General features: G+C 42.0%; 1 long non-coding RNA gene across 1 annotated transcript; it reads left to right on the top strand.

Annotated features, from left to right (window-relative positions):
• The first annotated feature begins 3,424 nt into the window (after window positions 1–3,424).
• LOC140701970 (uncharacterized) lies at window positions 3,425–7,851 on the top strand. The gene is made up of 2 exons (XR_012081005.2): window positions 3,425–4,426; window positions 7,521–7,851. It is a non-coding gene; the product is annotated as an uncharacterized LOC140701970 (long non-coding RNA).
• The last annotated feature ends 10,564 nt before the right edge of the window (window positions 7,852–18,415 follow it).

Below are 18,415 nucleotides of genomic sequence, written 5' to 3'. Positions count from 1 at the left end.
CCCCAATACAATACTTTGTGTGAAGATGGGGGATAGGGCAGGGAGGAAGTACTTCTGAGGATTCTGTGGCACCCCTGGCTGGGTTTGGTGGTGCTCCAGGGTGCCATAGCACATCATTTGGGAACCACTGGTCAAAGTCCGATAACTATACAGTGACTTACCAGTTCAACTGTAAACAGCAAACAGGCAGGGAGATTCCAAGAACAAAGTAAATCCTAACTGCCTAAATTCTAGTCCTTCTGGATTTACATTGAGTGGCTCATTACATGGTTCCAATTATGTGGTTCCCCTTCCCCAAATGTTGAGCTTTCTAGTCTTTTTTGGGGGGAGGGGCAGAAGTGGTAAAAACAATTTCAAAATACCACACACTCATCTAAGGATGCATGGAAGCCCCTCAATCTGCCCTTTGCATGTGATTCTTATATACTGTCAAGTTATTTCCAACTTCTGACAATCCTAACAGGGTTGCAAAATTATGAGATGATCAAGGATTGGTTTACTATTGCCATCTCAACCCCTATCTAGCTAAAGGGGATTTGTACTAGACCTCTTGGGCCCTTGGCTGACACTTTTATCTGCTACACCACACTGGCTCTCTGCTATCACTTTACCCAGAACCATAACAAGCAAAACACTAATTAGTGAAATCATGTTCCATAAACCCACTGACATCTGTATATCACATCACATAAAAGCATTCCATATAAAGAGGTAAAGGTAAGATCTGGGGTGACTTTATGCAAGAGCACAGGACTGCTACAGGTAGACTGTAGTATAGTATATAGCATGCCTCATCATGGCACTGTGGTGACTCTGGATTCTTAGTCTATGACAATGGCACATAAGCTCTGGTAAGTTGTATTCAGTGCATTCAGTGGTCTCAAAGGTAGACTCTGTATCTGCCATCTGAAGATGGCAGCCTAGCAAGTACAGAGAGGGTCATCACCAGAAGGATGACCACCAAATGGCAAGTTATTCACAGCAAGTATATATGGAATATTTGTGAACGTCATTGGTGGAGGGAGAACTTACCCACACCAATAAAATTACAGAATTTCATACTTTATCGAGAGGCTGTGATAGGAAACTAAGTCTGGTTCAACTAAAGACTGTGAGGTGGTTGAGTAAAACTAGGCACTAGATAGGACATGCAAATCACATATAAGGTTCAGAGTACAGTTGTCAGGTCTCTGGGTGCTGACTGAACGCTCAGGGAATTGCTGTGCTTCCCTGGGTCTCCAAAGTGGAGAGAAATCTCAGGACAAGCAACAATAGATAAGGAGCATTTATTATTTTTCTCTGTGAGGTACATTCATAGCTTGGCCATGGCATCCAGCTGCAAACATTTCCAGTCTGCACCTGGAGTTATTAGCTCCACACAAAATTATTTGTTTGTGTATTGTGCTTGCAAAACATTTTTGCATCAAAAATCCACAAGTAAAATAAGCGTTCTGGAAAAAGAGTCTGTGGGTGCATATATTAGGACTCACAGTGGTATCTGGAGGAAAGCAAGAAGTGGAGTGGCAGCACTATGACTCATGCACCTTCTTGTGCCACAGGCCCCACAAAGCAAAACCAACAAACACCCAATTGGTTCATGGTGACCCTTCCATAAGTCATAACAAAAGTGTACAGCCTGGAAAAAATGTGTCCTAAGTCTTGTAGGCAAGGCCATGCAGAATGCAAGCTCTAGTGAGAGTGGGAGCATTTGCTATAGCTGTACATTATGCTAGCTATACAGCTGCAAATAAGGTATGTTCTTTTCCTTGCTTTCTCTGGGTTGCCATATTGACTTATCATCCATCCATCCATCAATTTCTTTGATTTATATATCACCCCCAATTAGTGCCAAGGCATTACTCTGGGCAGTTTACAAAAACTGTGATACAGAACAGAAAATTTTTAAAAAAACAAAAACAAAAGCAATTAACCAATAACCATTAAAAACAGATGTTGGGGACCAGTTAGAGGGGATGAAAAAGAATGGACAATCAACTGGGGTCAGTGTGGAAAGCCTCCCTGAGAAGCCACATCATTAGTTGCCTCCTAAATATCCACAGGGAGGGGGGGGCAGGCAAAGCTCCCCTGGAAGCTGGTTCCACAGAGTTGGAGATACCATGAAGAAAGCCCTACCTCTTGTTGAAGACTTGGGGGCCTCCCTCAGGGTGGCAGCCAGGAAGAAACTTGCCTGAGATGATATAGTGGGTCAGGCAGATGACAATGGAGAAAGACACTCCAAAAAGTAACATGGGCCCAAACCATGGATCGCTTTATACGTGAGTGTCAAAACCTTCAACCTGATCCGAGAGGCAACAGGCAACCATGTAGGTGAGCCAGGACCAGAGTGATACAATAAAATTTGCTCACACCAACAACCAGTCTGGCTGCCTCATTCTGGACTCACTGAAGTCTCTGGATCAGGCCCAGGTGAAGCCCCAGGTAGAAAGGCTTGCATTAGGTAGTCTGAGAGATGACCAGGGCCTGCACCAAAGTCCTGAAGGAACCCTTGTCTAGGTATGGGGCAGAGCTGGTTGATTAGCCTCAGCTGGTTCAAGGCTGATCTGGACACGGATGCAATCTGGGACTCCCAAGAAACAGCTGGGTCCAGAAGAACACCCACATGACCAAGATAGAGTTGTATATCATCAGTGTATTGATGATGTTTTACTCCAGATCTCCTGATGACCTCCCCCAATGACTTCACATTAGAGATGGAGATGAATCACCATTTTGGCAATTTGTCCTGCTTCATGATCGGTCAAAGTTGATGAAGCAGGAAGCTCTTCCCCATGAATCGACAAAGCACAAATTTATTTGTTGCTTAGTTGCAGGATTAGACAGTCACAGGCTGTCTTTTTTTAAAAAGCTGAACACACACCCCCCGCTCCTATCGCCACCCTTCCTTGGTGGCCACAGTCTGTGCCACCAACACCACCCTGCCACCACACCACCCCTGCCGCCCCACCGCCCCAGCCGCCACCAGCCATTGAAGCCTATGCTACTATGGCCTCCACAATCTCTGTCCACCACTGCTCACTACACTGGCCTCTGTCGCTATGGCCTGCCTTAAGGGAATCCAGGCTGCCCTTTGCAAAGATGGTGGCTGCAGCTTCTCTGCCTAAGAGAAGCTGCAGCCTCCATCTTTGCAAAGGGCAGCCTGGATTCCTTTAAGGCAGGCTAAAGGAATCCAGGCTGCCCTTTCAAAGATGGCAGCTGCAGCTTCCCTACCCTAAATGAAGCCACAGCTGCCATCTTTACAAAGGGCAGCCAGTGTCCCTTACTGCAGGCCGTGGCTGCGGAGGCCACCACAGCGGGTGGCGATGGATGAAGCTGATTCGCTACCACCCTCTTGATCACCTTGCCCAGGAATGGTACGTTAGTGATAGGACAGTAGTTGTTAAGGTTGTCTGTCACTAACTGGGGACAATTGATGATGGGTTGAGTATTAATATTGGCTTTTTATAAACGTGGTTAGATTTTCACCTGGATCTTGAGCCCATTTCCCTCGATTTCTTTCATGACCATTCTTCAGTCCACTCCCTCAGAATCCATTCCACCACCACCCCACCGGTGCCTTCCCCATTTCTCTGACATCATCCCTTGATCTCATATTTTGGCCTGGACATCTCAAGGAATGGGATGCTGTTATGCCATATGAAGGTCAACTATGTGCTGTGCAGCTTTCTCATGTCTGAGAAGCACCACTGCCAATATTCCACTGTAATGCAAGCCTCATTCTTTTCTTTACGAGAACATACCATGTGATCTTTCCTCCACTGTTTTCTTACCCTCTTAAATAAACCATAATTAAACTTTTTCTGAAGTGCCTGCATTGTTCTTCTCAGATGGCATAATGAAGAGAATAATTGGCAGGGGGGGATCTGACCGAAGAGCCTGGCAAGGCATAAAACAACGATGGGGAAAGCTGTAGAAACACAGCTCAGGGTTTAAAATATCTCACTGTGTGTTTTAAAGATAGCAACAGGCATATCCTAGAATAGAGAGGGTTGGAAGCAGGAGCAAACTGGTTAACTTTGCCTCAAGCCAGTACAGAGTTCAAAAATGTCTTTGATCACTGGTGGGCAAGCAGAGGTCATGCCGACTAACTAGCCTTCCCCACGTTTATGTATGGGAGGGGGATCTGCTAGTATGTGCCTTCAGCTTCAGGATGACAAAAGGGTTTAGAACAGAAATGCTGTGAAAGGGCTTTGATTTAAGCCAGTCTGTCTGTTACCACCATTTGGAAGGAAAGAAATGAGGCGAGGACCATTCTACCTTGTTCTGAAAATAGAGGGGGGGGAATGCTACCCCCATAGCCTCAGCTACTCCAGATATTTTTTTTCTTGACCTTTCAAGATGCTCCCTGCAGCTTGCTTAGGAAACAAAACACTGAAAGCAATTTCTCCCGTATGATCATCAGTACTGAGTAAGTAGCCCCCACTGCATTTCATCCAACTTTACTTTTTTAAAACAATGTTTATATTCTAAGGATGTTGGGATTCCATGTGGGGCCAGGAGGTCAGCAGATTCCTTGTAGCAGGAATGGAAGAAAATAGGCTACCGAAAAAAATCCTTGTGTAACTCAGTGGATATTACATATGAGTGTCAAATAATACATCACAGACAGCCTGTCTTTAGAAGCTGGAGATCCTTATCGCTCCAGAGCTGTGATTCATGCAGATCTTTCTGATGTAGTGCTCATACTTGCTAACAAAGCCTGGGCTTACCTCCTGCTGACCAATCACAATACAAAGCAAACTAATTTCCAAATTTCAGGAGGTGTTAAAAGCTCCTGCTGGGATAGTCAGATGTTCTCACCACATAAGACATTCTTGCTTCTAATGATGGTTTACCTCTCCCAGATATGGTACAGAACAACATGTTTTGTAAGGATCTGTACGTATTAATTTTCTTAGCTTAACCCTACCTAAGTTTCTGACATATCCAGATTGATTGGAAACACAGACACTTGAGAACCTATTTTATAGATTGCCTTTTGTTTCTGAAACTCTGTGACTTGTTCCTCTATATAGGAAGTATGGGGATTACCGTATTTTTTCATTTATAAGACAACCCAAAGTGTAAGACGACACACACCCCTTTTCTAACCCCAAATTAGAAAAAGCAGGGATCAAAGGGCTCCCTTTTTGCTAAGCCCCGTGCCTTGGCAAAAGGCAAGGAAAGAGTCGGTCAAAATGACTGCCACTTTTCCTTGCCTTTTGAGAAGGCACGGAGCTTAGCAAAAAGGAAGGGAGCAACACCTCCCCTTCCTTTTTGCTAAAGCCCCGTGCCTTCACAAAAGGCAGTGGTAAAGAGCTGCCTTCCATGTATAAAATGACCCTCAATTTTTTCTCAAATTAATTAAGGAAAAAGTGTCATTTTATACATGAAAAAATATGGTAATTGTGCCATATTTTGACAGACCTCCTTTTTAAAAAATGGCCACTAGGGGATGCCAGAGTCTTTTTCAGTTTTGTTTTAAAAAAAACACTTTTATATACAGAAGCCTGTGCTGCAAGGTCAGAAGACCTGCAGTCGTAAGATCGAATCCACGCGACGGAGTGAGCGCCCGTCGCTTGTCCCAGCTCCCGCCAACCTAGCGGTTCGAAAGCATGCAAATGCAAGTAGATAAATAGGGACCACCTTGGTGGGAAGGTAACAGCGTTCTGTGTCTAAGTCGCACTGGCCATGTGACCACGGAAGATTGACTTGGGACAAATCGCTGGCTCTATGGCTTGCAAACGGGGATGAGCACCGGCCCCTAGAGTCAAACACGACTGGACAAAAATTGTCAAGGGGAACCTTTACCTTTACCTTTATATACAGAAAAGGGGGGCTTGGGAGGGACCAAGAGAAGGAGCCCAGGTACAACCTTGCATTGTCTAGCAATAGGGGTGTGCAGCCCCCAGACATTTGTAGTTTGCCTACCTCTAATGTAAACACACAGCTTATGGAAGAATAAAGTTGGCCATCATCAAGGTTTATCTTCCTATCTTGATACTGTAGCTGCAACCAACAACAGCTTCCACAATTTACACCCAGTCAGTAAGCTGTATTTGACATCATCTTAGGCTTTATCGTTCACGCAGACCACTACAATGGCTTTCCTGGAAACTTTTTAACCAACTATATCTGGTAGATATTTAAAAAAGAGAGAGAGAGAGAAATGAAAAATACCTCCATTGAACCCTTAGCTGTTCTGTACATCCAGCTTGTCCCACTGGATTTTGGGCCAGGTTCACTGTGCATAAATAATAGCATTTTATAACTCATACAATAATTAAAACAAAAACCAACCTAGGCAGCAAAATTTGACAGTTCAGAAACACACATTCTGCAGCCTGGTCACTAAGGTGTGGCTCTATTCGTTCTATAAATTTGAAGATGGAGGTGGGGGGTTGTAGGGGTTGTTTTATCATTTAAGTGCAAGATATGTCATCCAAAATAAAGGTACAGATGGGATATAAGTCACAGCTTTACATAGTTTCTTTTCACTTTTCTTCATAGTGGGTTTTCAGATAAATCCACTAATTTTTTTTTTACTTAAATGATAGCACCTTAATTTTAGCAATTACTCTCAACAGCATTATTAACCATAGCCCCCTTTGGCCATTTGTATTAATCTATCACTTCTGAGTGCTTTGTAACATTATGGTTTTCACTGTCTATTAGGTCAATGTTTGAATCTTCATAAAATGTAAAGAATTTTTCAAAATGTCACCATTGTGAAATTTATAGAACCACATATGGTGTCTGAAATTCAAAACGTGGAAAGACAGGCCATTTTGATGAATTTTTAAAAACTCTTTTCCTTACTAATCCTTTAAAGATTAAAATCCCTCACAAATAAGCAGAAATTCTGAAAGTGCCTGGCAGTTGGAGACAGACAGATATAAATTTTGTGTATGTGTATGCATGTGTGTGTGTGTGAGATAGAGAAGGTATGGATAATATAAATATATAGATTTTCATGCTCTAATATAGTCCATAGATCACCTTATTTGCAATGCAGTCCACAGGTGACAAAATAAGGTTCTAAATCTGTATGAGAAGGTTGAAAAGAAATGCTGAAGATGTTACTATACAGTAGTTATTATTGTTATTCTCTAGAAACATTTTCTTTTCATATGCTTCAGAGTGGTACAAGTGCTGTCTGATTCCATTTAGAACCAATCTGGTGATTCACATTTGGCCTTAATTTTTCTGGACTGGTTTGGACTTGATCCAGTGCAATATGGGCCTGAATCCCAGTCAAAATTGGGAAATCTGAGCAAAAATTTGCACTGGAGCATAACTATTTTCACACAAACAAACATGTAGGCACAATTGTCCATTTGTAGAGGGGAGTAATCCCATGAAGCTTCAGACTCGTGTGTGTGTGTGTGTGTGTGTGTGTGTGTGTGTGTGTGTGTGTGTGTGTGTGTGTGTGTGTGTGTGTGCCAGCCACTTCTAAATCTTTTCTTTAAAGTACTGCAAACATTTTGTTTCTTTGTTTGTTGTTGTTTTACAAAACATGAAAGTCCTCTAAAAGGCAAAAAAGGAAGGAGGAAATGAAGGCAATGCTCCACAATCTTCTGCCCACAACCAACTGCTGACTTGACCTAAGGCATGCTTTTAGACTCCCTGTTCCTACCTTTTCCCCCACCCAAAGAGAGAGAGAGAGAGAGGAGGAGGAGGAGGAGGAGGAGGAGGAGGAGGAGGAGGAGGAGGAGGAGGAGGAGGAGGAGGAGGAGAAGAAGAAGAAGAAGAAGAAGAAGAAGAAGAAGAAGAAGAAGAAGAAGAAGAAGAAGAAGAAGAAGAAGAAGAAGAAGAAGAAGAAGAAGAAGAAGAAGAAGAAGAAGAAGAAAGAATATGGTGCCTTTGAAACCTCTGGTCCTGCTTTCTAATAAAGCACTTAAAATCGATGAACTTAACCTATGTGGAGGTGAGTGGAATGGCTACAAAATCATGATTAGAGATGGGCACGAACCAAAAAAAAGTTTCATGGATACCCACAAACCATGAACCATCCAAACTTTTTTTAAAAAAAAACTAACCTTAAACTGGTTCATTTTTGAAAAGATCATGCCTGGGAGGAGGGAAAACAAATGCCACCCCACCCTGAAAGCTTGCCCCCACTCCCTTCCCACTGCCCCCATCGCCTCCCTACCTGGGCCTGTTGCCTCCTCCCCTTCCTTTGCCTCCTCTGCCATACCCACCATCTTGAGAGACAGTAGCCCAGATTCTCTTCTGGGAGCCAGGCCTGCCTATCAGCTGATAGGCTGCTGTCTGTCAAGATGGGAGCAATGGTGGAAAAGGCAACAGGATCAGGTAGGGAGGCGATGGGGCAATGGGAAAGGAGCAGGAACATGTGTAGAGGTGGGGGGGAAACAAAGCAAACAGTTTGTGACATTGCAACAACAAAATCATGGTTCAGGTTGGTTAGATTTGATGAACCGGAACCAATGAACCACCAATCTCCCACAAACTTCCCAGTTCATTTTTGAGTTCATGCCCATCTCGAATCATGATCATGTTATCTAATGCCTCAGCCTCAGTGAATTCCAGGAATATTAGTGGTCTGGAAACTACCCGACTCTGCAACAGCACTGTAAACACATGGCAACAATATTGTAAAAAGTCAAATGTTGTGTTCCTTATCAAAACTCTAGAACTAGTGCTGGTAACACATTTAATTCTATTCTTTCCTTGATTTCTTCTCAGAGCTTTCTTAATCTTCCAAACATTTACTTCTACCCCACCATAGTCATGATACACAGTTTGTCACACAATTTGTCACACTTGCCAAACCTCATGGCTAAATCATTTTAATGTGGTTTGAATAGACACTTACTTTTTATGTTTGTGTATTACTGAGAACTTCATCCTTCATGCAGCATATACTGGGAAGTGGGAAGGTATAAATGAAGCAATGCTATTAGCTAAAATTATAGGCTGCTTTAATGAAAAACAGCAACCTTGCCTGTCTGTTCTGTTAAACATTAGAATAACTCAATCCTACCTGAGTGATCTGTTTTAGTATTTATAGAGCACAATTCACCATAGTAGCTAAGTGCCCAATTGCTGAATAGCTCAGAAGATTTAGCTATATTCTGAAAGTCACCCAGCAATATGATTTACTTTAGCATTGCTGTCCATTTCCCTAGTTTCATCATATGACCAGTACTATATAACTGTAAGTGCTGTATTGGAAGAAACCAAAAGTAATGATTGTGATGTGGAAAGGTTTTTACACATTGTTCAAGGAGAAAGGGAGGGGATAGGTCTGGTCTAAAATGTGTGTGGTGAAGAAAAGTTGCCCCCTTCCTGTTTCCACGTATGGAAGCTGGCTGGAATGGCCATTGAATATTACTTCAGCACTGTTCATGGGTAATGCCCTCTACCAAATCTCAGAGAGCAGATGACTTTAGGGCTCCTAAGAGACATTTTGTGGCTTAATGCAGTTTTTGAATTCTCCAACAGAGAGGAACAGCGGAGATGTTTAGGAGCAACAGCTGTGAGGATGCTACTGTTCTGCCCTGATGTCTGCTGCCTGAGGCAACCACTTCACTCTGCCTGGCGGTAGGGTTAATCCAAGGGAAAGGACTATAGCTTTGATGGAGCACAGAATCAATGCAGAAATAGGTTCCACCATTCAGTGCAATAGCAAATGGAGAGCCATTCATAGAATTTGTCAATCTAAATAAAGGACACATGCTTACTATGTAGGTTTATTAAATCCCCCCACATGAAAGTCCTGCTCGTGAGTCACTTCTATGATTTTATAAATACAACAAGATACTAACTCTGTTCAGGCAACCAGTGACAAAGCCACATTTGTTCTGCCTTCCCATAGCCTCTGTGCATTCATCTGATCTTCTATATTTCACATGGAAATGTCTCAGCTAAGACTCACTATGCACAGAGGCCATCTGTGGGCAGCGCTTGGATATATAAGATTATTTGGTGCAACTACCACCATGTGTTTTACAGACATCAGAGAGAATCAAAGCACAAATTGCATGGGAAAATTCTACATAGAGAAGATGGTGAATGTTCCTCAAACTCCCCTTCATGTGTTCACTAGTCACCTGAATACATGGTTATTGCCCATGTGCTATACGAGACATATCTGATTTGGGTCCCTTGGAGATCTTTTGGATTGCAACTTTAATTGCTCACAACTACCATAGCCTGTGATGAAGAATGATGGGTGCTGCAGTACAAAATGTCTATAGGAGGGACCCAGCTGGGAAAAGCTGAGCTATGCCATCATCTCATTTAACATGAAGAACAGATACTTGGGAACAGACTGTTGGAAAAGAAGGTACAGTACTAATTTATATTCTGACATTGCTCTTTTTATATTCTGACAGTCTACCCAAGGAACTTAAGGACAAATGTGTACATCCTCCATTTCAGTCTTCACATCAACTCTGTATTGCTAGTCACTGACCCAAGATTAATGGTGATAGCCCAAAGGTACCCCAATGAGCTTCACAGAGGGAGGGCTTCTACTCATCTCCAGCCACTACACCAGGCTTACTTTCCTGTTTCTGTTGTCAAGTACAGGAAGTGCCATTTTTTAAAAAAGGTGATTCTATTTTACAACTTGTTTCCTTCAATCTAATACATTAAATGGACAGAGAATCAAAAGCATATTTCGTGAGCCTCCAAACTCAACCATAGCTACTGCTAGACCAGTGGTTTCCCAACTTGGCTCCTCAGATGTTATTGAACATATTCAGTCCCCAGGAGCCCAAACCAATATGACGCATGCGGAAGGAGTCTGGGAGTTGTAGTTCAATTTTATTTGGAGACCAACAAGTTGGGAAGAACTACATTAGTTTATACACACTGTCCTGTTGTAACAAGTTTATGTCCTTGAATTTGTTAAGACTGATTTTTAAAGCTATGATGTCTCATTAGATTGATTGTTAGTCTAAAAGAGTGAATTGTCCTGTCATTAAATTAACCCTGGGGATATGGTGTTTACATATTCAGAAAACATGAAAAATTAAGTCAAAACAAAAGAACATTGTGTTAGAGATGCTAGCAATTATTTCTATGGTGTTTGTTGTCTTGAACTACTTTGGCAGGAAATGAAAAAGTAAAAATGACAGTAAGTATAGGAGAAAGGTCCTCTCTATCCTGAAAACTGGAAGAGGGATAATGGGTAGAGAATGCCAAAAAGTAACTCACATAATAAGATTTGACCTGAATCCTGTGGAACAACACATGCAATTTATTTAAGGATCAAACCCTACCACGACTTAAAAAAACAATATAAAAAACCAATCAAGGATAAAAAGAACAATGCTCAATGCACAGCATGGGAACAATTTATTAATGCTGTTAAGAGGAAATATATGAATACCTTCTGCAGCCTCACATCATCAGTAACAAACAATCACTCAGCACATGCTGATTGCCATATTCCAGCTAAAGAATGGGAAACCCACTTTTGTGAACTATATGCAGGTAACAAGATACTTACCTTCCAGCTGTAATATATTTTTAAAAACTTACCAGAATGGCCCCCAGTAACAATAGCTGAAGTCATTGACCTGACCACCCAACTTAAACCAGGGAAAACCCCAGGATGTGACAGCATCTCATCTGAGTTAATAAAGACAAATATAAATTGGTGGGCTCAAATTTTGGCAAATTTTTTTTATATATAGACCAAAATGCCCATATGCCATCTGATTGGAGTACGGCCATTATCATCCCAATCTATAAGAAGGGCAAGAAGTACAACCCAGCAAACTATCACCCAGTGAGTTTACTATCCACAGTCAGAAAGCTCTACACGAGCCATCTCTACTGGAAATTACAAAGTTGTATAAAATCTGAAAACATTTTGGCTGAAGAACAAGCAGGGTTCAGATCAGGAAAATCAACTCTGGATCAAGTGATGATCTTACAACACCTGGTTGGAAAGTACATTTAAAAAAACCCCAAAGGAGCCCTATTCACAGCCTTTATTGACCTTAAATCTGCCTTTGGCTCCATCTCTAGAGATAAATTGTGGTGCAAATTAAGATCCTTGTTTATTACTGCTCATTGATAAACCCCATGAAAGCACAAATCTGAAAATAAGATGGAATCGGGAGGGTCATTTATCCAGCAAAGTACCCACATATAATGGAGTCAAACAGGGATGCATATTGGCCCCATTATTGTTTAACTTCTATATTAACTCAATGGTGGTGGCCCTTAGCAGGTTAGATTTCCATCCCCCTAAGCTAGGGGGCAGATACCTCTTGGCGGTGCTGTATACTGATGATGTAGTGATATTATCGCAGACACCAATTGGCCTGAAGCAGGCTCTGTATGTCTTGGCACATTATAGGCAAGAAGAAAGCCTTCAAATAAACTATGAAAAATCTAAGATCATGGTGTTTGCTAAAAGACCAAAACTTTACAGATGGACTATAAATGGCTACAAGATTGAAAAAACAAAGGTCTCTAGATACCTTAGAGTTGTCTTCCAAGCAAATAGTGCCGCAGAGCACATGCAGAATATGTGGCCCAAGCCATACAGAGATCTGCATCGGGAACACTGAATTTTTTTTTATAACAAAGGGGGACAATACATTCCAGCAGCTTTAAAAGTGTTTGAGGCTAAATCAATTAACCAATTACTCTATGGTATGCAATTAGGATCCTACTCTGTCTTTACACCATTGGAAAGGGTCCAGACAAGATTTCAAAGAGTGATTCTCCGGGTACCATGTGGGGTTCCTAATGCACCTCTACAGCTGGAGGTAGGATTCCTGAAAGTTGAAACAAAGATTTGGCTAACCATCTTTAGCTTCTAGCTGAAATTAATTTTTTTCTTCCCGAGAGGTTTGATCTCTCTAATACTACAGGAGAATTATCAGTCAAATTGGAAGAAAGTGCTACTAGCCAAGCTTAGATACAGCTTTTCCAGGAACATAAGGACTTGAGGGTCACCAGCTATGGATGCATTGCTTTCAATTCATTCTCAGCCAAGATCCAGCTGCTTTCAGGGCTTTGAGATGGATTTACCTGAAATATTGCTGCAGATCTATCCCCCTTTGGAGGAATGAACCCTCAACCACATCTGTCTGGTCTTCCTTACAACCTGCTGTAACTTGGGTCCCTTGGAGATCTTATGGATTCCAACAATAATTCAAATAACTCCAGATAGGGGCTTTCAGCAGGCTCTACGTCTTTGTATGATGACGACTCTTCCTGCTGAGGCATGACACAAAATTCTTAATCTCTTCGTCACATGCAGAGTGTCATGCGTTTCTTGAAGTACACAGCAAAACGTTCCACAAATCTTTATGTAATGTGTGATAGTGCACATGTGCAAAGTCTCCCTCCACAAACGGAAGAGAAATAATACATTATTATTTCACTTCCATTTGTGGAGGTAGATAATAATGGGGTGGCATATTATTTATATTTCACCTCATTATGGAGAGCATTCTCAGACTAGACACTAATCTCCCAGAACAATTAGCTTGGCTGTTTTCTCAATACCAGACCAAGATCATCTCTGTCAGCTCAGATAGGGAGACTGATGAATATCAGATCAGTAGAACCCCTAATCTGTACCATATCTCAGTACTGACTGATTAATTTTATATGCTACCTTTCTCCCAAAACAGAGACCCAAAATGGCTCATAAAATGGTTCATAAAACAGATACTACTAAAAACCTTACTCAGTTCTGACATAGATCAGGATTGTCCTGGATTGCATTAAAACATTCAACATTCAGAATTTTAAAATATTGCTTTTTAAATAAGTCATGAAAAGTGGGAAAGGAGAAACAGAAAGTAACAACATCATAGAGCACATCGTGAGTTGTCACCAGTTTTGAAAATGAAGGAGACAGACAGCTTCTTTGTTCCAATGAAAGCCAATGATCTCTCTTCTACTCTCCAATCACTCAAAGTGTGGGAAGGGTCCTTGAGTTAGGGATTATATTTTTTTTATATACATGTTCTCCCATATTCAGCCTAACTACAGATTGCATTGGCTCCCTGTTGCCAATAGTTTACTTTCCCAACAGTTTGGGTGTGTGTGTGTGTTGGATTTAGTGTTTAGCTGAAGAGATGAAGTAGTGTATTCTAACCCTGATTTCACCTGTAGTCAGTCAGTATTGCTGTACAGAATCACAGTTTTGTACAAACAAATGAGCAAATCAGATTACAGTGAGCCTAAGGAGTGTCCCCCATATGTCCCAGCCAGCTTTACTCTGTTGCATCCTCACCTCTGTCGGGAGAGGTGAGTCTGGCTGAGGTGCTTGAGCTCCAGGATGCCATCAGGGCAGCTGGTGAAGATAGCTCTATGCACCTCCAGGGGTGTGGTGCCCTCAGAGCTCCAGAAGATGTCTCAGAGCAGGTCCTCGAGGTGCAGGAGGGTGCCCTTCTCCTCGTTGTGCAGCAATGCCCAGCAGCACCTCCCTCAAGTGTGCTTCAGGCTCCTGCAGCAATACCGGCCAGCACACGAAGAAGATCACACACACACACCGGCAGCACCCACGGCAGCTGCAAGCCAGCCTCCAGGGTAGCGGAGAGGAGGCAAAGGAGGGTGGCCTGCTTGCCAGAGGATCCTGCAGCTTTTTCCCAAGCACGGCAGTAGTAGCAGGGCCGTGGAAGGCCATCGGGGGCAGGCCATGGTGCACAAAGGAACTGAGCACCATCTGCCCGCCATCCAGCCCCCACAGCTCACCAGCCAGAAGCACCATCTGCATGCACTGCACTAGCACCACCCTGGGCGGGCCTCATCCTCTCAGCCCCAAGAGCTCCCTGCCAGCTGCTGCTGCTGCTCTGGCCGTTCCATCCCCCTCTCCATGTGAGCCCCTACAGACAGTGGGCCCTGGGCAAACGCCCACTTTGCCCTCTGAATAAGACATAAGACATAAGACATAAGAAATTTATTTGTCATTGCACTCACAAGTGGGTGCAACGAAATGAGGTGCTCTTCCCCAAGGTAAAACTGGACAACACCACTACAAAAAAAGTTAAAATATACAGAACACTCACCATACAAATATAGATAGCCCATTTCTCCCAGCAATTAAAAAACTTATGACCCCACATTTAAACTCAATATTGCACTTGGGTAAAAGCTGTTCTTGAATCTGCTTGTCCCTGCTTTCAATACCCTGAATCTCCTTCTCGATGGCAATAGTTTAAAGAGCTGATGTCCTGGATGAGAGGAGTCTTTCAGTATGTTAGATATCTTCCTCTTACATCTGTTCTTGTACAATTCTTCCAAAGAGAGGAGTGAACAGCCAATGATGTTTTGGGCCGTCTTAATCACCCTTTGAATTGCCTTTTTCTCTGCCACTGTGCAGCTCGTGAACCATACACAGAGACAGTAGGATAATATGCTCTCAATTCTCTCAATAAAGCGGTCCTGGTGAAATCACCTGTTGATGTTTATCATATGAACATGTTGTATGTCATTGTGTAAAATTACCACCAAGTTACATATGCTTTTATATCCCCATAAGTGGTAAGGGGTGTTTTTTATATTCACAAACCCAAATATCATGACAAATGTGAGCCCATTATGAGACAGAGGGAGACTGGAGACTACCCTGATTGGACTGGTTACAGCTTGGTGGAGCTGAATTGGTACCTGAACCAAATCAAAAGGAGGGGGAGGGGGATGCACAGCCCTTAAATTAACACAATATAGAAGCACTCAGGATTAGGAATCATGTCCCCATGAGAGGATTCGCTGCTTCCAGAACCAGATGGCAGAGTAACCTGGGTCCCTCAGAGTTGCTTGCAGAATTCTCTTCTGCAAGGCCAGAGAGCCCAGGAATGGAGTCCCAAGAGGAAACACAGTCTCATCCTAGTCCAAGAAAGCAGCACAGCACAAAGGAACGAGCCAGCCTGGAGGCAACTCAGTCCTGTAAATTATTTGTTCGCCTAGACACAACATGGCACCACGCTGACTTTAAGCTATGCATTTAAAACAAGACTCTGAAGAGCCTTAGTAAAGAAAACCTTCTGGAGTACAGTATACATTGGCAACTGAGCCTTCAATGAATTCCATAATACTTATACCACATTTTACTGCATGCTTTACATTCCACATCACCAATTATTAACATTATCCAGTAACATCCCATTCCCCATGTCATGACAGAAACAAGAATAATTGTAAGATTAAAAACAAAGACAGTCAGCTTTTCACACTGAATAGAACTGCTGATTCTAGCAACTATGTTGATAATACTTACCTCAACAGCAAGGGTAAGAAATCAGAGATGGAGAAAAGAGTATTTTCTCTTTCTTTAAAAAGTCACTCTTTTTAAAATGCCATCTTCAGCCTTAGTACTGTTGGAGGTTTGAAAGAATGTCATATGCAGCCTAGAATACTTTAAGGAATGTTAATTGTTCACATGTGAAGGCAAGAGGAGAATGGTCGACAGAGGACGAGATGGTTGGACAGTGTCATCAAAGCTACCAACATAAATTTGACCAAACTCCGGGAGGCAGTGGAAGACAGGAGCCCCTGGCGTGCTCTGGTCCATGGGGTCACAAAGAGTTGGACATGACTTAATGACTAAACAACAACAAAAAAAATGTTTATAGTCCATACAGCACAGGGAGAAAAGAGCTGGGATCATGAACAGGAACACAACAGCTGAGGGAGTTAAGGTGGTGACTGTGAGCAATGTCAAAAACAGGCTGAGCATCTTCTGGAGGCAGTAGATCTGCTTATTTCTAAGCCAACTCAATGCATATGGATAGGCAGGCAGAAAGGACCAGTTGTCACATTAGGTAAAATTAGGCAACAAACACCCAATACAGTTATTGGGGGAGAAGTAGCAATCTCACCACACTACTTGTCCTCCACTCACTATCTGAAGCCTCAGGTGTATTGGTGGATACATTTCTATCATTGCTGTTAAAGAAAGATTGAAGTATCGGTCCCATCCTTTCCTGTATTTGGAACAGAGTACATTCCTGTCCTTCACCTCAAGCAGCAAAATATCTTTGGCCAGACCTTTGGGCAGTTTTCGGACTCATGAGGAAACCAATATGAGTGCATGCATTTATATTCATCTTAGGTTATAGAGTGAATATGTCTTGTTAAAGCAAACTATTTTGTCCTGTACTTGTTTCTCATTGTTGCTACTGAACAAGATGTATAGGAAGTAGTCTCATACATCTGTTTGTCACCAAATACCTTATCATACTGAATTTGAAACTTCTTATAATACAAAAGACATATACAAACAGTGTCAGTTATTACCCCAACAGTGTTTGAAATTTTGTAGATAAAATGCTGAATATGCAGTAAGTCTTGTTATTCCAGCTAATGTCAACAATGATTAATAGATGAATCAATGCCAATTCCAGTAAGGGTTAATTATTACAGGGTGTGTTTGTTAGGATTGCAATGTTGTCGCATTAAAACAATAAACAAATCTCACCCTATGCCCGGATTTCCATTGGTTTCTGAGACATAAATTTCATTAATATTAGTGCTATTGAAGTCCAGGTTTGGTCTGCTTTGCCTTGGATTCACTATATGGCCAAGACTATATTTGTCTCTATCCTTTGCAAACTTGCTGAATGATTCTCATGTTATAGCTTCAAAAATTGCACAACACTAGCCCTCCAATATTATCTACCTACTGTCTTGTCAGTTATCAATTAAGATCTGATTTAAACCAACTGGTTTTGTTTGTTTTTGGTGGTTCCTGCACCCTAGAGTATTGAAAGGTCCGGTGCTGTTGTGAACAAGGCATCGCTTCAATAAACAGCAATCACACCCTGACAATCACTTAAACCCACCTAGGCAGAATATCATTATAGTATGCCAATCAACCAGATGGAATGGAATTTTTCAGACCATAGCTTTTGGGTTCCCTAGCCAGGATCCAGGAATGATTGGCATTTCCATAGCATAGCGGTAGCTAATTAAAACAATATTGCTGCCTCAAAACTGACTTCACATTTCAGTTAGGAACACTCAGTAGATATTAAATGTGCCCATGTAATTCTAGGAGGATTTTAGCTCTCTAAGTAACAATAAAATGGCTTCATAAATAAGTTTTTATCAATAAGGTAGGATTAAGATAAGAGCAAGTGCAATTTCCCCAAGTATTAACTGAAAGTTTCTTTTAAAAAAAAACACTCCTCCCCTCCCCCCGTCATACCAAGGAATATTCACAGGTCTTAGAAAAAGATCCTTGAGTCCAGGAAGGACAGGTCAATAACTGGTGGTTGTGAGTTGTTGTCCTTCTCTTGATAAAGCAGCCAATTATAAATCAACCAAATGGGCAATGCTTGACTCTGAGTTAAGCTCTAGATTACATCTCTTTCCTGAATCTATTGAAACCAGCCCTGAAAGTCATTAAAGTCAATAGGAATGTCTGCACCAACTTCAACATTTAAATCAGGTCTGTCTTGGGAGAAATACGATCCAA

The sequence above is a fragment of the Pogona vitticeps genome, chromosome 1 (assembly GCF_051106095.1).
Source record: "Pogona vitticeps strain Pit_001003342236 chromosome 1, PviZW2.1, whole genome shotgun sequence".
Classification (NCBI taxonomy): domain Eukaryota; kingdom Metazoa; phylum Chordata; class Lepidosauria; order Squamata; family Agamidae; genus Pogona; species Pogona vitticeps.
The sequence above is the reverse complement of the archived record's forward strand: the minus strand, read 5'-3'. Positions and strand labels throughout refer to the sequence as shown.